Source organism: Salmo trutta, chromosome 40, assembly GCF_901001165.1.
Source record: "Salmo trutta chromosome 40, fSalTru1.1, whole genome shotgun sequence".
NCBI classification, from domain to species: Eukaryota; Metazoa; Chordata; class Actinopteri; order Salmoniformes; family Salmonidae; genus Salmo; species Salmo trutta.
The window spans coordinates 7092220-7115458 of NC_042996.1; the positions used below are offsets into that span (position 1 = coordinate 7092220).

General features: G+C 42.9%; 1 pseudogene; it reads left to right on the forward strand.

Moving 5' to 3' along the window:
* The first annotated feature begins 5650 nt into the window (after positions 1–5650).
* LOC115180293 (T-complex protein 11-like protein 2) lies at positions 5651–22551 on the forward strand (annotated as a pseudogene).
* Positions 22552–23239: the final 688 nt, after the last annotated feature.

Sequence of the window (23239 nt, forward strand, 5' to 3'; positions counted from 1 at the left end):
GGAAGACAGATTTTCTCTGGCTACAGCACAGGCGTCATGCAACCGCTCCCAGACTTGACTAACATAGTCTAGTACATTAGTAGAGGACACAACTGAATCATCAGCCATAAGTTGTTCTTTCAGTACCTTGAGGCCCTCTCACGGTATGACCAAAGATTAGCTCAGCTGGGCTAAACCCAAGAGACTCTTGTACGGTCTCCCGAATAGCAAACAGCACGTAGGGCACCCCCTCATCCCAATCTTTTCCTGTGTCCATACAGTATTTACGCAACATGGCTTTTAGCGTCTGATGCCAACGTTCCAGCGCGCCCTGACTCTCCGGGTGATAAGCGCTAGACATCTGATGGGACACTGACAAGGACTTCAACACACTTCCAGACAATTTTGATGTAAAATTTGTGCCTTGATCCGTCTGTACAATTTTTGGAAATCCAAAGGTAGAGAAATACTTAATCAGCGCCTTCACAATTGCCTTACTTGTGATTGTACGCATAGGAATCGCCTCTGGGTACCTTGTAGCAGTGCACATTATTGTTAACAAGAATTGATTAACAGACTTAGTCCTGGGTAAGGGACCAACACAATCGATGATTACTTTCTCAAACGGCTCTCCCATAACCGGAATAGGGCAGAGAGGAGCCGGGGAAATAACCTGGTTAGGTTTCCCCACCACTTGGCAAGTACTACATGTACGGCAATAGCGAGCCACATCCCGTTTCATTCCCGGCCAGAAAAAAATGACGGAGGATTCGGTCGTAGGTTTTAGTCACCCCTAGATGACCAGACCAGGGAATATCATGAGCTAGTGACAACACCTTGTTCTGAAACGGGGCAGGAACTACAATCTGGCAAACGGAACCCCAATCATTTTCTAGGTCAGCACGGGGAGTCCATTTTCTCATCAGAAGCCCCTTCTCAAAGAAATACGTCACACCTTTCCTGTTTTTCTCACTCAAAGGTAACATGGAGGAAAAACATTTGGCCAAGCCCACATCCTCTATCTGGGCAGCTATTAGCTCCTCCCGAGTAACTGGCAACCTTAAACAGTCCACCGGGGAAGCCATTGTCTTGTCTTTATTCCCATCATCATGATCAGAACTCACTGGGAACACAGGAGTAGAACACTGAATATCTTCCCCATTCAACATAGGTGCGAGCACAGAGTCAGCTAAGTCTACCATGGTACCTAAGCGACGTGACTGCGCACGCGTAATGGCACACGCTGGAAATGCTTCGGGAAACGTAGTTCCCAAAACATCAGCACTTAACTGAGCATCAGGCTTGTCTAGCACTTCTAACACAGGCACAACTTTGCCTCCTGCTAGATCGTTACCCATGATTAGGTCAACCCCATTTACGGGAAGCTCGGACTGTACACCGATTCTGAAATATCCACCCACTAGATCAGAAGTCAAATGGACAGTATGTAACGGAACAGGCACACAACCCATTTCGATCCCCTCAATAATACACTAGAGCCACAATAAGACTCTTCTGACCAGGGCAGAACACTCGAGAGAATTACAGACTGAGCTGCACCAGTATCTCTCAATATCAAAACTGGCTTTTGGTCTCCAGAATCACCTGTCAGGGAAACAAAGCCTTTAAATATGAACGGGTCATACGTGTGATCAGGACGACTTAGTACAACTTCAGGACTCTCCTTTACAGAGTTCTTATTGGTTACTTTAATCAAACCCACACTTTTATGGAGTTTAGGGGTTGAAGCTGGTGACTTGCGTTTTAGAGACATACATTCCGAAATTACGTGTCCTACTTTATGACAGTAAAAACATGCGCGTTCCTCCTTTTGATTCAGCCGTGTACTTCCTGAGTAACGGGGTGAATAGTAGACAGAAGAGGATACAACCGGTCTAGTCTCACTACGGGGTGTGGGAAACACCGTTTTATGTGTTAACACAAATTCATCTGCAAGCACCGCGGCGTCAGATAACTTTAACACTTTCTGTTCATTAAGGTATACAACCAACCGCTCTGGGAGGCTGTTTTTAAATTCTTCCAATAACATTAATTCACGAAGACCTTCAAAGTCATTGATTTTACTCGCTGAGCACCATTTGTCAAAGAGAGACTCCTTCTCTCTAGCGAATTCAACAAAAGTTTTTATAGAGGATTTGGAGTGCTTTCTAAACTTTGTCTATAAGCCTCTGGCACAAGCTCATACCCACGGAGCACAGTAGCCTTAACTATGTCGTAATTAAGACTATCAGCGAGAGAAAGAGTACCCAATACCTCCTGCGCTTTACCGGACAATTTACATTGGAGTAAAAGCGGCCACACGTCCCTAGGCCAATTCAAAGCCACTGCTATGCGTTCGAATGCACAAAAGTAAGAGTCAACCTCAGATTCACGGAATTGTGGAACTAAAGCAATATGCCGGCTAATGTCAAAGGTAGAGACAGATCCTGGGGTGGAAAACACACTATTGGAAACGTCAGGGACAGCGGCCAGCCTCGCCATCTCTGCCTCTAATTCCAATTTGCGCATTTCGAAGTCCATCTGCCTTATCTTAAGGTCCTTTTCTGCTTCCAACTCCAGTCGGCGCATCTCCAACTTGAGATGTAGCTCATCCTTTCGGATTTGTGCTCGCTAATCTGCCTCCATCTGCAAATGTATAGCTGTAGGCATAGGAGAGAGGGTCAAATCTAGGCAAGGTGGCCGGGGCCTTATACTCGACCTCATCGTCGGGCCTAGACGGGGTACCCAGAGCATCCACCACCTCTCCAACCGTAGGCCGAGGCAAAACCAACACCTGCTTTTCCATCAGCGCCGCTAATACCAATGCCTTTACCTCCGCCTTAACAAATCCCCTTGGCACGGAGATATCGAAATGGTCTGCCAAAGTCTCTAAATCCACTCTCCTACAATTCTCAAAACCCTCCCACGTTGGGTTATCCAGAAAAAACTCCAGGTTAAAGTTGGCCATATTCCAAATCCCCCACCTAACTACTACACAGCACTAAACCAAACACAACAACTACCCAATCCACCTTTACTACCCTAGTGTGCGGGCACAAGCTGGATCAATAAATATCCCGGATGAGCCCCCATATTACGTTCTCCCCTCGGGTGTAGCTCGTCTGAGGAGGAGACGTAAATGCCTGGGCCTAAACACACCCGGTAACACGGATGAAATGGGAAGAAATGTGGGGTGCAATGGGCGATAAATAAATCAGACCACAACTCAATTTTAACCCTCAGGGGATGTTTAGTGAATTATTTAAATAAACAATATAACACACCCATAAATAATCAGTAAGAAACAAAAACAACAAGGGAAGGTAAGAGAAGGGAATGTTTGGGATCGGGGTCCAAGTAATGAAAATAAACAAAAGATCCCTCCTCTTCTACACACCTAAACCTTCCTAACACAATCTAAACCCTAACCCACTGTCCTACCTGGTTCCAAGAAAAATACAAGGGTGACACCCGCCCGGCTAACCTAGTGTATAAAACAATGGGTTATCTACGTGAGAATGTACACCCATGGGCAGATCTACCTTTTCCCTTCTCCAGGACCTAAGTAGAGTTGAGCGCCTCAGGAGGACAGGCTGAAACACAAAGAAATTAACACAAATAATCAAACAAAAAACAAGTGTCCTCTCTCTCCCCCTCTCTTCTTCTCTTCTCACACGGCAAACAGATATCCTCTCTGTAATCAGCTACAGCCACGCCCACCATCGTTAGCCGCAACTCGGTACACCTGTAATGCTCAGGACACAAACACACTAACAGGGGAAAATGGGGAACAAGAAAAACGTAACACGTAACAGTAACATTATGTAAATGAGATATTTCTGCATTTAATTTTCAGGGGAAAAAATCTATTTATTCAATTTTGAATTTAGGCTGTAACACTTTTGTAAAAAAAATATAAGTCAAGGGGTATGACTACTTTCTGAAGACACTGGGCCCTTTCCAATTTGCCAAAACACAACCCCCACACCAACATAGGGATAACAACAGACCACTAATTTACTACCCTGAGACAAGGCCGAGTATAGCCCACAAAGATCTCTCCCACCACAGGAGCCTGAGTACAGGAAGGATGGGAGAGCTCAAGCAAGCCAGTGACTCAGCCCCCGTAATAGGGTCAGAGGAAGAGAATCCCAGTGGAGATTAGCTGTTCAGGAGTCTTATGGCTTGGGGGTAGAAGCTGTTCAGAAGCCTTTTGGACCTAGACTTGGTGCTCCGGCACTGCTTGCCGTGCGGTAGCAGAGAGAACAGTCTATGACTAGGGTGGCTGGAGTCTTTGGCAATTTTTAGGGCCTTCCTCTGACATGCCTGGTATAGAGGTCCTGGATGGCAGGAAGCTTGGCCCCAGTGATGTACCGGGCCGTACGCACTACCCTCTTGTAGTGCCTTATGGTCGAAGGCCAATCAGTTGCCTTACCAGGCGGTGATGCATCCGTTCAGGATGCTCTCGATGGTGCAGCTGTAGAACTTTGAGGATCTGAAGACCCATACCAAATCTTTTCAGTGTCTTTAGAATAGGCGTTGTCGTGCCCTCTTCACATCTGTCTTGGTGTGTTTGTACCATGATAGTTCGTTGGTGATGTGGACACCAATGTGGACACCAAGCTCTCAACCTGCTCATGTAATGTAAAATGCTGTCCACATACATAATGTAATGTAAAATGCTGTCCACATATATAACGTAATGTAAAATGCTGTCCACATACATCATGTAATGTAAAATGCTGTCCACATACATCATGTAATGTAAAATGCTGTCCACATACATCATGTAATGTATAATGCTGTCTACATACATCATGTAATGTAAAATGCTGACCATTAACATCATGATACTGTTCTCTATTGTTTAGAATTGGAATGGATGTGAGAAAAAAATACTTGCAATAAATAGGATAAATACAATAAAACATGAACATATGTAGTGAATTTGAAAATCAAGTTCACAAAATTAATGTTGACAGCCTTACAGTAGCCACATAATTTCCTCCTGGTTGATCAGTTCAGAATATGCCCTCATTCACCAACGCCCATAAAGGAGATTGCGCAATTGTAGTTTTTCTGCTCGTCAAACAGAGCAATCCTTTTGCATGTATATGTTTTTGCATTGTTTACCTACCATCACAAAACAAAGGAAACCATACAACCTTATTGCACAGCACAGACGAGTGGCGCAGCAGTCTAAAGCACTGCATCTCAGTGCAAGAGACGTCACTACAGTTCCAGGTTTGAATCCAGGCTGTATCACATCCGGTAATGATTGGGAGTCCTATAGGGCGGAGCACAATTGGCCCAGCTTCGTCCAGGTTTGGCAGGGGTAGGCCGCCATTATAAATAAGAATTTGTTCTTAACTCACTTGCCTAGTTAAATAAAGGTTAAATGTAAAAATAAATAAAACATTTAAAATCAACTGGTTGTGTCCTTATTGTGCCTTTGAGTAGTGGAGGTGACAAGTTAAATTGTGAAATGAATTTTCCACACGGCTATTGCTCTCTGTGATCCCTGGGACGTCCCTAACCCCTCCCCTATTGAAGTTGTAACGTAAAATGCTTAGGGATTAGTTATAAATCTTTGGTTATGGTTTTAGGGTAGGAACGCCCCAAGGATCCCAGATAACACGTTTTAGATATCATGCACTGGATACAAAATATAAAAAACAATGTACGTGACATCATGTATTGTTGAATGTTTTGTAAAAATGTATTTAATCTTTCGCAAACGTCACATCCGTAAACAAAGCGGTCCCATGTGACGCAGAGCCTACCATTCATCGAGAAGGAAAGGAAGGTACTTGTACTGTAAACAATGGACGTGTCATGTATCGAAGTGGATATTTTCTTTCAGGGAGCTAGAGCCGGGATAATACCATATATTGAGATGAATGAAACATGTATTCGGTATATAATGATAGCTATCTATCCATAAATTGCTGTTTGTATATACGGTTTGGGTTTGTATTGACGTTGCCCAACAAAGTACCCCCCACCGCTACTGAACGGTTTAGCCCAAATCGAACAGCAAGCCAGCTGAGGTCTTGGACCTTTAAAAATACTAAAGTGCCGTCAGCTAACTAGACTCAACCTCCTTTACAAACTACTATTTTGGTGTATAACCTAGTCTCCCACAGCGGAGACGTGAAAAAGGTAAAACATAGCTATATTTTGACGTATATTTTTGTTAGCATTAGCACATGCTAGTTGGGAACTTAGCTAGATAGCGAAACCCTTTGAGCTTGTCAACAGTCACCTATGCTATGATGTTGCTAGTTACCAATGTATTGTTTGGGTCATGTTTATCCTTGTTGGTGTGATTGAGCTGGATGTATGTAATCGTAACGTTAGTTACAAACTTGAACCCATTCGAAATTGGTGATTTAGCGTTAACATTCTTGTTTACAAACATAACAATGTATATCTTCTTGCTATTAAAAAGCCATTTGGCTCCTTGTCAGATGAATCTAACGTCGTTAGCCTGCTATGCTTGCACGATCGCGCTTGTGACTTCATCCGTAACTATAACAACTATTGCTTGTAGTGACATTTTAATTGGAGTTGGTAGCTTCAGTACAATTCTTCCTGTGTAACTAGATGTGAGGATCAACATACTTTGCAATCAATTAAAACCCTTTCAGCGACATAGTTATTGTCTTGCGTTTCTTTTGGCACAGGCAGGTCTCTTCTAAGTCTTGTCCAGCTCTCTTGTTTTGGTGCTGCAGGATCACGTGTACTTATCAGTGACGCGTGTGTGGATATATTGTTTTATGTATGCAGCTTGTACAGTATTGCAGCTTAACTGAAGATGCCCTTTGCTGTAACTAGCCTTGTAGGGCTGAGCGAAGGATAGCCTCTACGAACCCGAGAGTGAAAGACTCGTCTCTAACACGCAGGCTCACTTTTTGTAAACATTCCCATCACAAGTCAGATTTTTGAATATACTTAATTTGAATGTACAGTACCAGTCAAAAGTTTGGACACACCTACTCATTCAAGGGTTTTTCTTTATTTTTAATAGTGAAGACAAACTATGAAATAACACATGGAATCATGTAGTAACCAAAAGTGTTAAACAAATCAAAAACATGTTATATTTTAGATTCTTCAAAGTAGCCACCCTTTACCTTGATGACAGCTTTGCACACTCTTGGCATTCTCTCAACCAGCTTCACTTGGAATGCTTTTCCAACAGTCTTGAAGGAGTTCCCACATATGCTGAGCACTTGTTGGTTCCTTTTCCTTCACTCTGTGGTCCAACTCATTCCAAACCATCTCAATTGGGTTGAACTCAGGTGATTGTGGAGGCCAAGTCATCTGATGTAGCACTTCATCACTCTCCTTCTTGGTCAAATAGCCCTTACACAGCCTGGAGGTGTGTTTGGTCATTGTCCTGTTGAAAAACAAATGATAGTCCCACTAAGCGCAAACCAGATGGGATGGCGTATTGCTGCAGAATGCTGTGGTAGCCATGCTGGTTAAGTGTGCCTTGAATTCTAAATAAATCATTGACAGTGTCACCAGCAAAGCACCCCCACACCATCACGTCTTCTCCTCCTCCATGCTTCACGGTGGGAACCACACATGCAGAGATCTGTTCACCTACTCTGCGTTTCACCAAGACAGCGGTTGGAACCAAAAATATCACATTTGGACTCATCAGTCCAAAGGACAGGCTTCCACCGGTCTAATATCCATTGCTCGTGTTTCTTGACCCAAGAAAGTCTTCTTATTGGTGTGCTTTAGTAGTGGTTTCTTTGCAGCAATTCAACCATGAAGGCCAGATTCACACAGTCTCCTCTGAACAGTTGATGTTGAGATGTGTGTGTTACTTGAACTCTGAAGCATTTATTTGGACTGCAATCTGAGGCTGGAAACTCTAATGAACTTATCCTCTGCAGAAGAGGTAACTCTGGGTCTTCCTTTATTGTGGCGATCCTCATGAGAGCCAGTTTCATCATAGCGCTTGATGGTTTTTGAGACTGCACTTGAAGACACTTTAAAAGTTCTTGACATTTTTCGCATTGACTGACCTTCATGTCTTAATTGTAATGATGGACTGTCATTTTTCTTTGCTTATTAGAGCTGTTCTTGCCATAATATGGACTTGGTCTTTTACTAAATAGGGCTAACTTCTGTATACTACCTCTACCTTGTCACAACACAACTGATTGGCTCAAACGCATTAAGAAGGAATGAAATTCCACAAATTAACTTTTAACAAGGCACACCTGTTAATTGAAATGCATTCCAGGTGAAGCTGTTTGAGAGAAGGCCATGAGTGTGCAAAGCAGTCATCAAGGCAAAGGGTGGCTACTTTGAAGAATCTCAAATCAAAAATATTTTTTGAATTATTTAACACTTTTTTTGGTTACTACGTGATTCCATATGTGCTATTTCATAGTTGTGATGTCTTCACTATTATTCTACAATGTAGAAAATAGTAAAAATAAAGAAACCCTGGAATGAGTAGGTGTGTCCGAAGCTTTGACTGGTACTGTCCTTCACCAGTTGTCTGCTGATTTTTGTCTTTATGTAAGAGGTGATCTGAGACAGTGTTCTTTGCCCAACTTTTAGTACAATGGTCTGTATATGGTTTTATATTAAAAAATCAATACTGATGCAATTGAGTACCACAGTATGAGTCATAAAATCTGGAAATGATTCCAATCGTTTTTTTTACCATACATTTTTACATCTGGGATTTTAGCACAGGAGGTTGGTGGTACCTGAATTTGGGAGTACGGGCTCGTGGTAATGGCTGGGAGTGGAATAGTATCAACTACATTAAACATGTTTTCCATGTTTGATGCCATTCCATTCGCTATGTTCCAGCCATTTATTATGAGCCATCCTCCCCTCAGCAGCCTCCTGTGGATTTTAGAATGATGTCATATAAGGTCTGTGTTTCGTGTAGGCTTACCCTGGCATGACATTTTGATAACCACGCAAATCTCTCTTGGGCATCTTATGCTAACTATTGATAAAAGTAAATGGACATTTTGTGCATCACGTGCAATGCCTGAAATGATTGAAAATACAAGTTACAGAAACTACCGACACCGCAAAAAGTCAGGTAAACAACCCTTTCCTGTGGATACCCTTTCTCCACCACCTACCTCCAAAAGGATCAACAGCATGAACAACTAGTAAAGTAAGTGTAAATATCATTTTATTCAACATCCTGGCATGTAGAGCCTACTGCATCTTTTTTAGGGCAACTTCAGTCAGACTGCTAATCCATGGCATAACCAGGGTAACAGTCTGTTTAGACAAAGCGATGGGAATCAACCAATGACAGCGTTGCCATGGAAAGCTATTTTCCCCACTTTTGTTCACTGATATAGTCCGTGCACTGCACACACAAGGGTAGCTATTTTGTCTGCGTGTGGATACGGGACGCTTTGTGATTGTAATGTGATCATATCGAACTAACTCGCCTAACTACAGTAATAGACATATCCTAGTCTATTTATATCCACTGTGAAGTGGTGGTGAAGTGTCAGTTGCTCTACCGGGATTGACATTAAGGGTTGCCTTATTGCCAAGGGCAAATTACCTGAGCAGTCGTGCAAGTTGAGCCTGCTCTGTGGTTGCCCCAATGGGCATGTGTTATTTTCTTATTTGCTAAGTATTCCAGTTGTCTAGTCTTTCTAGTTTCTCTGGTTCCTGTCTAGGGAAAAATAGCTTAAAATGATCATACTTGATCATAATCTTCAGGCATTCAAAGTACTCGACTTGGCCGATGGGCGAATGCCTTTCAGACCTTCATCTCAATCCCTGCTCTGTAACGTTCCTTTTCCTCCTGGGTCAGGGCTCTACAGTGCAACCATTTTACTCAGACATGCGCCTAAATATGTTGCTGTGCGATCTGTAATTTAAATTTAGGAGCACCAGTGTGCCTAGAAATATAAAGGATTCTAGCTTTATTACCTCAACTATTTTTCATTGTACTCCTAAATGTCTTTGTGTGCGCCTACATTTTTCATTGGTAGGACTGGGCACATCACTTCAGGCATCACAATAGACATGGGCTGATCTAGAAAGCAAATACAGTGCATTCGGAAAGTGTTCAGACCCCTTGACCTTTTCCACATTTTGTTACGTTACAGCCTTGTTCTAAAATTGAATAAATCATTTTTTTCCCTCCTCAATTTACACACAATACCCCATAATGACAAAGAGAAAAGTTAATTTTTTGGGCAAATTTATTAAAAATAAAACAAATGCCTTATTTACATAAGTATTCAGACCCTTTGCTATGAGATTCGAAATTGAGCTCAGGTGCATCCTGTTTCCATTGATCATCCTTGAGGTGTTTCTACAACTTGATTGGAGTCCACCTGTGGTCAATTCATTTGATTCAGCATGATTTAGAAAGGCACACACCTGTCTATATAAGGTCCCACAGTTGTCAGAGCAAAAACCAAGACATGAAGTAGAAGGAATTGTCCGTAGAGATCCGAGACAGGATTGTGTCAAGGCACAACTCTGGGGAAGGGTACCAAAACCATTTCTGCAGCATTGAAGGTCCCCAAGATTGCAGTGGCCTCCATCATTCTTAAATGGAAGAAGTAGCGTCATACTCAAGAAGACTCAAGGCTGTAATTGCTGCCAAAGGTGCTTCAACAAAGTACTGAGTAAAGGGTCTAAATACTTATGTAAATGTGAGATTTATGTTTTATTTAAAAAAATACATTTTCACAAATTTCTAAAATGTTTTTGCTTCGTCATTATGCGGTATTGTGTGTAGATGGGGGGGGGGGGGGGACTATTTAATACATTTTATAAGAAGTCTGTAATGTAACAAAATGTGGAAAAAGCGAAGGGGTCTGAATACTTTCTGGATGCACTGTATCAAAAAACTTCAGACATTCCCTTTCTCTTGTGACCGTTGAGATATGGATTATGACCTTGCCATGTCTGACAGGAGAATGACGATGAAGGTGATGACTGAGACTACACACAGGCATAGACTATAAAGTCACAGCCTTCCTCCATAAGAAGGAAGCACCACCTAGCTATCTCTGGACTGGAGTTGTTGGTGTTTTCTTTGCCAGATAGCCCAACAGGGCAACACACGTCTGATAATGTGTCTTCTGTATATGGCACGTTGGCGTAGTAGTTCGACATAGTGAATTGTATTGGAATGTTTTAAGGTCCATTTTAAAACTATTGGCCTAAATTCAAGTGCTTTGCCTCAACAACACTTATTGTTCTAAAAAGTGTAGGCCAAGTTGTTTACTTGATCTCAATGACGGGATGGCTGGAAGTGTGCCTTTATGTTGCTTGGACTGATGTGAGGTACATGAGAATGATTACCCTGTTCATCTAAGCAGTGAAGTGTAACTGGATCTGTGGACGGTTGGCTGAGAATCCTGCTGTTATCGTGTTACCCTGGAGATGCATATGATCCCATTCATAACACTGTCTCTTTGTTTGGCTGTAGGCTGTACTGGCTGAACTATGGTGATAATATTCCTCTTTTTTTTATCAGCACCCTATTTTTATCAGCACCCTCTTTTAAGTCAACTAATGTCTGAATCATTTTGGAAACTGTGTGTGTTGATCCTTTTATCTTAACTGGGGCACAAGTGGATGGCCCTCCTTCTGTTTCCATGGCCACTCTGGCCTAACAGCTGTTATACTGTCCTGTGGTGTTTTATACCCTGCCTCTACTAGCAACAGCAACACAGGCAAAAACACACACACACACACACACACACACACACACACACACACACACACACACACACACACACACACACACACACACACACACACACACACACACACACACACACACGGTAATGGTAACACACCAAACCAAAAAGTAGTGTCTTCAGTAAGGTAGTGCAATTGTTTTTCTTGGGGGACCTCAGACTTTGGAAAGGAAGCTTAAGCTAGGTTTAACTAGCTCATGGCCAGTCCAGAGCCTTTTATAGGCTACATAGCTAGATAATGAATGTAAGCTCAAACTCAAGGCTCTGGCTACAACTGCCTGACCCCCACTACACAAGACCCTTATTTTTCCGTAAGAGAAACTTGTGGGTACATTCCAGTGCATTCAAACCACGTTACAGTATTCATGTAGGCTTAAATAATGCTACATTATATATAGTTGAAATCGGAAGTTTACATACACGTAGGTTGGAGTCATTAAAACTCGTTTTTCAACCACTCCACAAATTTCTTGTTAACAAACTATAGTTTTGGCAAGTCGGTTAGGACTTACTATGTGCATGTGGATCTACTATGTGCATGACACAAGTAATTTTTCCAAAAATTGTTTACAGACAGATTATTTCACTTATAATTCACTATCACAATGCCAGTGGGTCAGAAGTTTACATACACTAAGTTGACTGTGCCTTTAAAAAGCTTGGAAAATTCAAAAAAATTATTTCATGGTTTTAGAAGCTTCTGATAGGCTAATTGACATAATTTGAGTCAATTGGTGGTGTAGTTGTGGATGCATTTCAAGGACTACCTTCAAACTCAGTGCCTCTTTGCTTGACATCATGGGAAAATCAAAAGAAATCAGCCAAGACCAACTTCCAAACACCTGACGGTACCACATTCATCTGTACAAACAATAGTATGCAAGTATAAACACCATGGGACGACATAGCCGTCATACCACTCAGGAAGGAGACGCGTTCTGTCTCCTAGAGATGAACGTACTTTGGTGCGAAAAGTGCAAATCAATCCCAGAACAACAGCAAAGGACCTTGTGAAGATGCTGGAGGAAACAGGTATTAAAGTATCTATATCCACAGTAAAATTAGTCCTATATTGACATAACCTGAAAGGCCAGTCAGCAAGGAAGAAGCCACTGCTCCAGAACTGCCATAAAAAAGCCAGACTACAGTTTGCAACTGCACATGGGGACAAAGATCGTACTTTTTGGAGAAATGTCCTCTGGTCTGATGGAACAAAAATAGAACTGTTTGGCTATAATGACCATAGTTATGTTTGGAGGAAAAAGAGAGAGGCTTGCAAACACCATCCCAACCGAGAGCCTAAGAACACCATCCCAACCGTGAAGCACGGGTGTGGCAGCATCATGTTGTGGGGGTGCTTTGCTGCAGGAGGGACTGGTGCACTTCACAAAATAGATGGCATCATGAGAGAGGAAAATGATGTGGATATATTGAAGAAACATCTGAAGATATCAGTCAGGAAGTTAAAGCTTGGTCGCAAATGGGTCTTCCAAATGGACAATGACCCCAAGCATACTTCCAAAGTTGTGACAAAATGGCTTAAGGACAACAAAGTCAAGGTATTGGAGTGGCTACCACAAAGTCCTGACCTCAATCCTATAGAACATTTGTGGGCAGAACTGAAAAGGTGTGTGTGAGCAAGGAGGCCTACAAACCTGACTCAGTTACACCAGCTCTGTCAGGAGGAATGGGCCAAAATTCACCCAACTTATTGTGGAAGGCTACCCAAAACGTTTGACCCAAGTTAAACAATTTAAAGGCAATGCTACCAAATACTAATTGAGTGTATGTAAACTTCTGACCCACTGTGAATGTGATCAAATAAATAAAAGCTGACATTAATCATTCTCTCTACTATTATTCGGACATTTTCACATTCTTAAAATAAAGGGGTGATCCTAACTGACCTAAGACATGGAATTGTTACTAGGATTAAATGTCAGGAGTTGTGAAAAACTGAGTTTAAATGTATTTGGCTAAGGTGTATGTAAACTTCCGACTTCAACTGTACATACATGCATGACTGCTGTGCCTGCCTGCAGCGCTATCCCACCATGCCTGGGAATGACGAGCAGCCCACCTCCATGTCCACCACTGTTAGTGAGGACGCCAGCAGTGACGCTGAGTCGTCGTCGGACCGCTGTAACAGCATCACGTCTGCCAGCGACTTTGACTGCTCCCGCCAGAGCTTCACCAGTGACTGCTCCAGCAGCAAGCACAGCTCGCCCTCCTGTGAGTAGATCTCCTTCCTCTCTGTCTAGTAGGACTGCTTCTTAGGCTTGTCAAAATGTCACCCTAAAAATTGCATTTCCATTTCCTACCCTTTTCCAGAAAGTGTGCACTTGCACACTTCCCATCATTGATTTAAAAGCATTGGATATGTGTTGTCATCACTTTTTGAGTAGTATAGAGAATCGGAATGCAACACTGTGCCCTCTCCCCACTTTGGTTGAGCTTTCAAATGCCAAAATGGTTACTCTCAACACTTTTTGTTTTTGTTCTTATTTAAAAATGTTATGCCCCCTATTTACAGCCAGCCCGCCCAAAACAAAACACTGGATGATGTCATGTCTTCTGCCCGGGACCTGTCCAACCTGACCCTGGCCCACGAGATCATCGTCAACCGTGACTTCCATGTAGAGCAGCCCCACCTACCTCAGAACAGGTACCTACCAGCTCAAAATGGACGCCCAGTGAACATGGCCATCACTTGGGCTACTCAAATGCCAATTGACAACTGATGATATTCAATTCTCCTTTTCAGTTTGGAGAAGCAAGTCAAAGATATAGTTCACAAGGCGTTCTGGGATAGCCTGGAGTCTGAGCTGAATGATGACCCACCAGAGTATGAGCACGCCATCAAACTGCTGGAGGAGATCCGAGAGGTGAGCTTTGGCCCTTTTCCCCTCTATCAAACTTGATTAATCCATGGTTGGAAAGCTTATCTTTTCAGGAAGATGACCCTGTTGGAAGACTTTGAAAACGTATCATTTCTAACTCCCTGAGCGGTAATCACTGATCTGACACAAGTGGATAAGCAACAGTTATGTAGTGGAATCCATTCTTTCACCTGTCCAGTTGTGTATGTATTGTGAATGTATGCAAGAAGGATGTATTTAAAATGGGCTAATAGCTTTTAAGATTGATATCTTCTAGCTATATATTGTTTCTTTCCTTCATTTTTTAAAATCCATTTACTATGAACAGATCCTGTTGTCGTTCCAGAGCCCGGGAGCCAATCGGCTACGGACTCAGATCCTGGAGGTGCTGGACATGGATCTGATTCGACAGCAGGCGGACAAGGAAGCGGTGGACATACAGGGCCTGGCCTCTTACATCGTCACCATCATGAGCAAGCTGTGCGCCCCCGTCCGTGACGACGAGGTCAAGAAGCTCCGCGAGAGCCCCGACTAGGTTGTGTCAATGTTCAAGTACGTTTGGGCAAAGTTTTGTTTCCAACCCTTGTGAATATTTATTTGGATAATTGTAGCCATCCCCATACATGGCTGGCACCCATTTGATCTTTTTGGATCTCTAAAGCTACCGTGCATTCGGAAAGTATTTTTTTCCGTGTGACTTTTTCCACATTTTGTTACGTTACAGCCTTATTCTAAAATTGATTACATTTTTTTTAAATCCATCGACACACAATACCACAATGACAAAATGAAAACAGGTTTTTAGACATTTTTGCACATTTTAAAAAAATATATAGAAAAAAAGACCTTTTATTTACATAAGTATTCAGACCCTTCGCTATGAGAATCGAAATTGAGCTCAGATGTATTGTGTTTCCATTGATCATCCTTGAGATTTTTCTACAACTTAATTGAAGTCCACCTTTGGCAAGTTCAATTGACCCTTTTAGATCTCCAAAGCTAGAAGTACAGATGTTGAGGCATCGGTTTGATGACGGCAAGTCACTAGGTATTACTTCCGGAAGCATCCGTTTTGAGAGTGTTATTACATTGAGCAGGGAGATCTTCCGGGTGCTGGACCTGATGAAGATGGACATGGTGAACTTTACCATCCAGAGCCTGCGGCCCGATCTGCAGAGGCAGTCAGTGGAGAGGGCCAAGTTCCAGACCATTGTGGAGAAGACTCCCAGTGAGTCTGCATTGTTATTAACTTTTGTTTATTATGAGGAACATTTTATTGGCAATGGACTGGCATTTGGATCATTTTCCTGTTCCTTTACAAATACATTTGTCAGTTGAGTGCCTAAAGGTCAGCATAGTATTCATTCATTGTTTGAACAGGGTGTGCTCCTGGAACAGTGTGTGCTCCTGTGTAAGTTTCAGGTCCAGCAGGTTTTCTTCCAAAGTGAATTATGCGCCTGTACTAATTTATGGTATTAAGGGATGTTTGTGTTGTGGTATGTACTGCATGTGAAGCGTGGGTTTGATTTCTCTACGTCATTAAATGAAAGATGCTAATCACTATTAAATGCCATACAAATGACTGTCCTAACTTCCTCAGGTGCGTTGGACCATACCACTGAGTGGATCAAGTCTTCTCTGGAGGAAGTGCTTTTCTCCATGCCAACCGTGGAGCAGCCCAACGGCCATGGAAAGGCGGGGAAAGCCCTGCCAAGTCCCTTCCTGGTCTTCAACAGTGGATTCATCCGCCTCTTCACCTGGGACTACCACAAGAGCCCACTGCCTGAGGTGGGTTGGAGTGTGTGTGTGTGTGTGTGTGTGTGTGTCTTAGTACACAGGCGGTTTCAAAATAATGATTTGCTTATTCAAGACATATCTTGATTGCCATTGGATTACTCATCTTTTATTATTAACTTTTTAGGGTATAGGGGGCAGTATTTTCGATTTCAGATGAAAAGCGTGCCCAGAGTAAACTGCCTAATACTTGGGCCCAGAGTCAAATATTTGCATATTATTAGTAGATTTGGATAGAAAACACTCTGACGTTTCTAAAACTGTTTGAATGATGTCTGTGAGTATAACAGTTGTTTTTTAACTTATGTCGGCTTGTGATAACTCGCCATTAAACTGGTTAGGGCTCAGGAAATGTCATCTTGAATGAAAACAAGAGAGTTGTTTTAATTGTTGCTTTCCAACATGTCGAAGACATGTTTAAAACACTTGAGCTAAATTAGGAGACTTAATTAATATATAACTTTTGGGGGGGGCTGATTAATTGATATGATTATGGAATCGCTAAACCTGATGGATTCTGACCTTTTGACCTTTTGGAGATAAATATAATGCATGTTTTATTTTGTGTTAACATTCGTTGGAAAATGTTTTGTTGTATGTTAGCCCTTGCATAGTATTCAGTAATTTTGTTGGGTTGTTTGAATGTGTTGACTTAATGTAGATTTTTATTTTGTGTCAGTGGATTTATAAAGTTGCTTGCTTTATATCTTCAAGGTACCAGTATTAGTTGTCCTTCTATACCTATATTTCCCTAAAAGCTATCCAACAGCTGTATATTTCTGGACATTTTATGTAATATCTATCTTTTGGTTTAGAACTCAAGTCATGAGAGGTGCTAAAGATGGGTGTTTTGAAATGTCTCAAACTTCCCACAATGGAAGTTTTTGACGCAGAATAAACATTGTATGTTGTTAGCGTTTAAAATTCACTTCAATAAATAAATGTTTATCTTCTCATGTAATGCAATAAACTCTCATGCAGTACCTTATTATTTGTCTAGCAGTGACCTGTGTGTGTGCTTATTGAAAATAGTTGTCTACATAGACACAACAATCAAAGACAGTTGTAATACGTGCAAAGGGCATAGATTGTATAGATTACAATCGGACAAGGAATGTAACTAGAAGGAACAGTCCTTGCTGTTAGATTACAGAACTCGAGTAACCTGACAAATCAGCTGCCTGTCTAGTCCTGTAACCTCTCTGCTGCAGTGGCTGGGGGTACGGTCTTGAAGCCACCTCTCCTCCATCTTGCCCCCCATTTAATGCATACTTTTGAAATTATATGTGAGCTAAATATATAAAACATTTATTTAAAGTGTGTATTTTTTGTTTTAAAGTTGTAATGTTACTGTGCCCACTACAACAACAACAAATGATGTAGAATTCCATTCATTCTTATCCTATGGAGGACTGCTCCTTCTGGGGAGTGCCAATATGACTGACCTGTGGCTTCAAAGCCTCTCAGTGGCCAATTCACATAATTTGCAGTCCAGAGTTTGTATACATCACTGGTGAGTACTTGCGTTTCCAAGCAACGCGTCCTTCCTGAAACAGGCTATGAGGAAATAATGGTAGCTAAACGTACAGCAAGTTATGTTTCTTATCTATTAATATGAATGAACAATTATTTAGGTATTCTCCAAATTATGACAAATTCAAGTAGTATTTTCGTTTAATTTTATATCGTTTTTAGAGCCCACTTGTCAAAGTTCCAACTTCCATTGCTTGCTGGCTAGCTAATGTTAGCTAGCTAGTTAGTACAGAGCATTGCTGTAAAGAGTACGCATTACCGTTCAAGGTGGGAGCTACCCACTGGGTAAAAACTGGTTGAATAAACGTTTCCACGTTTTTTTATTACATTTTTATGTGATGCCAATAAATTAGCCTAAATCCAATGACTTGGTTACATGTTTTGTTGATTTCACGTTCCATTCACGTTAGTTGACAACTCAAGCAAATGTAAATCAAAACCAGACGTTGAACTGTGGGTAGATAGATATTTGGTTCACAAAGTTAACATGAATAAAAAATGACAGCCTGTGAATGTGAATCATAACAGGCAGCAGGTACAGAAATTCATGTCTTTGTGTGCACTGTGCATCATGTAGCTACAGTATGTGTATGACCCAAGAGAGGTCTTAACCTGGACCCAGGTGACCATGCATGCCCAAAAGTGCCATGTCATATCCTGATACTAGAGTTGCTCATTCAAGCTCTGTAGATCAAGGCTTCTTTGCTGTCTATGTTAAACGGTGGCAAAATGAAAGTGGTGGGCCGCCTCTCCCGAGCGGCGGAGGCCAAACGACGGGTGACAGAGGGCCGGGACATGCTGACCTCCATGACCCAGATGGTGGCCTGCACCCAGGACATCCAGCAGAGATAACGCAGCATCCTGGGGCCACTGTCCGTCTTCTTCCAGTCCAACCCCGAGGGAGAGAAGAGGCTAGGTGTGTGAGGACCTAAAGCTGTTTGAGGGAAGACAGCCTGGTGCCTTGTGTGAGGTGCTATTGTTGATCCGTGATTGTATGCATGAGGCCTTTGAGTGATTTGAATCAACAAAAGGATGTGTAGACAGTTTTACCCACTCAAATTCTAAAGTCTAGGCCTATTCATTTACAGGGCTGACCTGAAAACAGAAACAGGGTGTCGATCTACACAGTCTATTTTCTCTATCCACATGCCCAACACATCTTTTACAATGCCAAAACAAAATATGTTTCTAATTTTTTTGAATGGAGGTGATACAGGAGAATGAAAGGTATGTACACACGTCCCGGGTGTGTTGTTCCTCCCAGACAGGGTCCAGGAGGAGAGGCCAGTGTCCCCGTCGGTGTCAGGGGGTGAAGGCCAACCCCACCTCCCTGGCCGACGTGTCAGCAGCTGCAGTACAGGATCCAGGAGCATACCGTGCTCCACTCCACCCCTGTGGAGGATCAGCAAGCTCTGGTGAGCCACTCCATTAGGATCCACTATACACTCTCTCTCTCCTAAGCATCTACTAAATGGATGGATGGTTGGATAGATAGATGGATGGAACACTGTCACACACACACAGCCCCCATCCACCCAAAACACTGCGACTCCCCCCCTCCCCCCAAGGCGGCGGTAATGACGTCAGAGCTGGGCCTGATCTGGCAGGACCTGAAGGGGCTGATGGACGAGCCCACGCTGACCCAGGAGGACAACAGGCAGCTGCAGGTGGAGATGTGCCAGGAGGTGCTCCGCATCTGCTAGGAGCTCTACCTCAACTATCTCCACCTGCTGGACAGGCTGAGGTGCCACGCCATCTTCAGTGACCAGGCCAACCGCAGCCGCCTGGGGGCCCAGATGGCCATAGACTGCACCAGCCTGTGAGTGACTGGCGAGCAAGGTTTCCCCGAGCTCCATTATTTCCTAGGTGGGGATCAAAGGTCCTCAAATCAACATCTCTAGCTTCTTTAAACCAAGATTTATAATTGAAACCAATTGTAGCCAAATTCTTACAGGCGAACTTGCCATCTAAGCTCGTTACTTGAATTATCGATCATCCGCCTTTTGTCGATAAGTGCAAACTCACCAAGCAGACCTCCCTCCTCTGATTGTGGAGAAGTTCCACCAAACTACAACAGCTCACACACACTCTGCAGGTAGGAAACACACTATGCAGGTAGGGAACACACTCTGCAGGTAGGAAACACACTCTGCAGATAGGAAACACACTCTGTAGGTATGAAACACACTGCAGGTAGGGAACACACTCTGCAGGTAGGAAACACACTCTGCAGGCAGGGAACACACTCTGCAGGTATGAAACACACTCTGCAGATAGGAAACACACTCTGCAGGTATGAAACACACTCTGGAGGTAGGAAACACACTCTGTATGTAGGGAACACACTCTGTAGGTAGGAAACACACTATGCAGGTAGGGAACACACTCTGCAGGTAGGGAACACACTCTGTAGGTAGGGAACACACTCTGCAGGTAGGAAACACACTCTGCAAGCAGGGAACACACTCTGCAGGTAGGAAACACACTCTGTAGGTAGGGAACACACTCTGCAAGTAGGGAACACACTCTGCAGGTAGGGAACACACTCTGCAGGTAGGGAACACACTCTGCAGGTAGGGAACACACTATGCAGGCAGGGAACACACTCTGCAGGTAGGAAACACACCCTGCAGGTAGGACACACTCTGCAGGCAGGGAACACACTGTAGGTAGGAAACACACTCTGCAGTTAGAAAACACACTCCTCTGCATTTGTACAAATAGCACCATACAATGCTAAAGTGGGTTAACCTTGCTGCCTGGTCTGTCATTGACTTTTGACTATGCAACTTGCATAATTACACTTCTTATCATATCGTAATTGGACTTATGTTTTGTCATATGGTTTGATGTTGGATGTCTTTATGCTACACTCAAATTGCCATTCGAGGACAATAAAGTGAACTGAACTTGCACACACACACTCACACGCACAAACACATGCACACACATTCTCTCACCATAGTATACTTCCTATGTACCCCCCCATCTATTCTTGTCCAATCCTAGAAACAGGAAGAGGAAGGGGAGAAGAGGGAGATGTACAGGGTGCCAGTGGAGGAACCGGAGCACCCACAGGGAGCTGTGATGAACGTGGCCCTGTCCCACGTCTCTCTAGCCCGCACAGCCGCCGCCCGCGTCTCAGACAGGGTTCTCCGCGACACCATCAACATCCACACGTACCCACCCGTCTACAACTACCTCACCAAAGAGGTGGGTCAGAGAGGAGGCGGAGGATAGACATGTTGTTATTACTACTCAGTGTGTGATGATGGTACTGTTATACTGTTACTATCATTATGACCTCATCATGGTGGTCTGACCTCTCTCTCTCTCTCTCTCTCTCTCTCTCTCTCTCTCTCTTTTTTTCTCTAAACAGCTTGAACTCTCCTCAGTGCAATGGCTGGACCGTAACCTGTTTGCCAGGGAAGAAATAAAGGAAGTTTATAAGGAGTTATCCAAAAGTAAATCTACACAGTATCTCAACTTCGATGAGGTGAGATATACTCTTTTACATTGTCTGGTGAATTTATTTAATTCAGGAAAAATTAAATCTTGAATTGGCAATTGTTGATCCAGAATTTCAATGAATCTCTTGAATATCAATAGAATTGACTCCCAAATGATCTGTTCCTTTCCCCTATAGGACCCCATGATAGAGCCAGCCCTGACCAACATCAGATGGAGTCTGAAGAAGAAGAACCCTCAGAGGTTCATCAACCCACAGCTGAAGAGAGAACACCAACGCCATGTCCCACAGGTACTGTACCCTGCATCCTACTTGACTCAACACCTGACACCACTTTAACACGCTCTCTCTCATAATGCAACACATTTTCTCACAGAGAGCTGCAGCTCTCCCAAGGTAACTCAAAGTGTGTGTGTGTGTGTGTGTGTGTGTGTGTGTGTGTGTGTGTGTGTGTGTGTGTGTGTGTAAGAAACCGGGCCTACACGGCCTGGCTGCAGTGGTGGAAGACTGACCTCTCAGTCGAGGACTACCTCCGATACATCACCAATCAGGTCAGAGGTCACACATTCTGTAGTTACAGGAAGCAAATAGAAGAAGACTTTCTAATTAATAGAAGGCAGTAAATGCATAAAATCGATTGAGTAACAAGAAGAAAATCAACCGGTTTTGTGTACAAATAAATCTCAATAGACTTTTGAATTGGACCATAGGTTATTCATGTACATTATAGACATGACTTGATTTATTTCTGCCACAGACAGCTCCTCATTTAAATACGGGTTACATATATCAGAGGGTTCTAACATTGTATTTTCCAGTTTAGTTTTCAGGGAACATATGTCTTTATAAAATTGTTCCTCAAAATATGCCACATTTTCGTTACCTGAGAACAAACTAGCAAACCCCTTCTCCCACTCTAAGTACCTGTGTAATATCAGAATAACAGTGTTTTTTCAGGCCCAATTCAAACACTGGATACATGTCCAATTATTTCCATGTCCAGTTATTTTTGTGGTATCAGCGAGTGATTGACTAGGACTCTCTCTGTCTCTGTGTCTATGTAGGACTCTGACTACCTGTGGGCGGCGTTCCACCTGTACGATAGTGGCGATAGTGACGATGAGGAGGACGAGAGGAGGAGACTGCTCCAGCTACGACGAGACGAGAGGAAGAAGTCTGTTTGTCTGATTGTTTGTCTTTCTGTCTTACTATCTGTCTATCTTACTGTCTGTCTGTAGGTCTGTCTATCTTACTGTCTGTCTGTCTGCCCCACTATTTTCATTCTTTTTTTCCCATAATTTTTTGTTGAAATCATGTTTCTTACATTATGAGGACTGCGAGCAGCTAACAAACCAATGTGTGTGGACAGGAGGCGGAGGCAGAAGATGGAGGCTCTAAAGGGTCAGAAGCAGGAGTACGTGACGGGGGTGTGGAACGTCAACGCGGTGCTGCTGGGAGGGCTGTGGAAGGAACCCGATCTGGAGGGTAACAAACACACACACACACACTGACTTTTGACCATAGTAATTTAGTGAGTCATTCAAAAGCAGGATGTTCCAGTCAAGGATTGTGAAATAAAAGTCAAACAGTTCTGGTTTAGTAGGTAATGTCATGACTCATTGGATTTCTGGCTCATTAGTACTAAACCTGTTTCATAGTTTATAGACTCATAGGTAACCTATTGTCTGTTGGGTTTTTTACAGAGGAGGAAGAGAGCCCAGATGAAGAAATAACCAGCCCTAAACAGGTGTGTGTGTGTATGCGTGTCTTAGTGTACAGATGATACTATAAATGTACTGTAAATGGAAACTATAAATGTACAGTACAGATTGCAAAATAGTTGGGAAGAGATT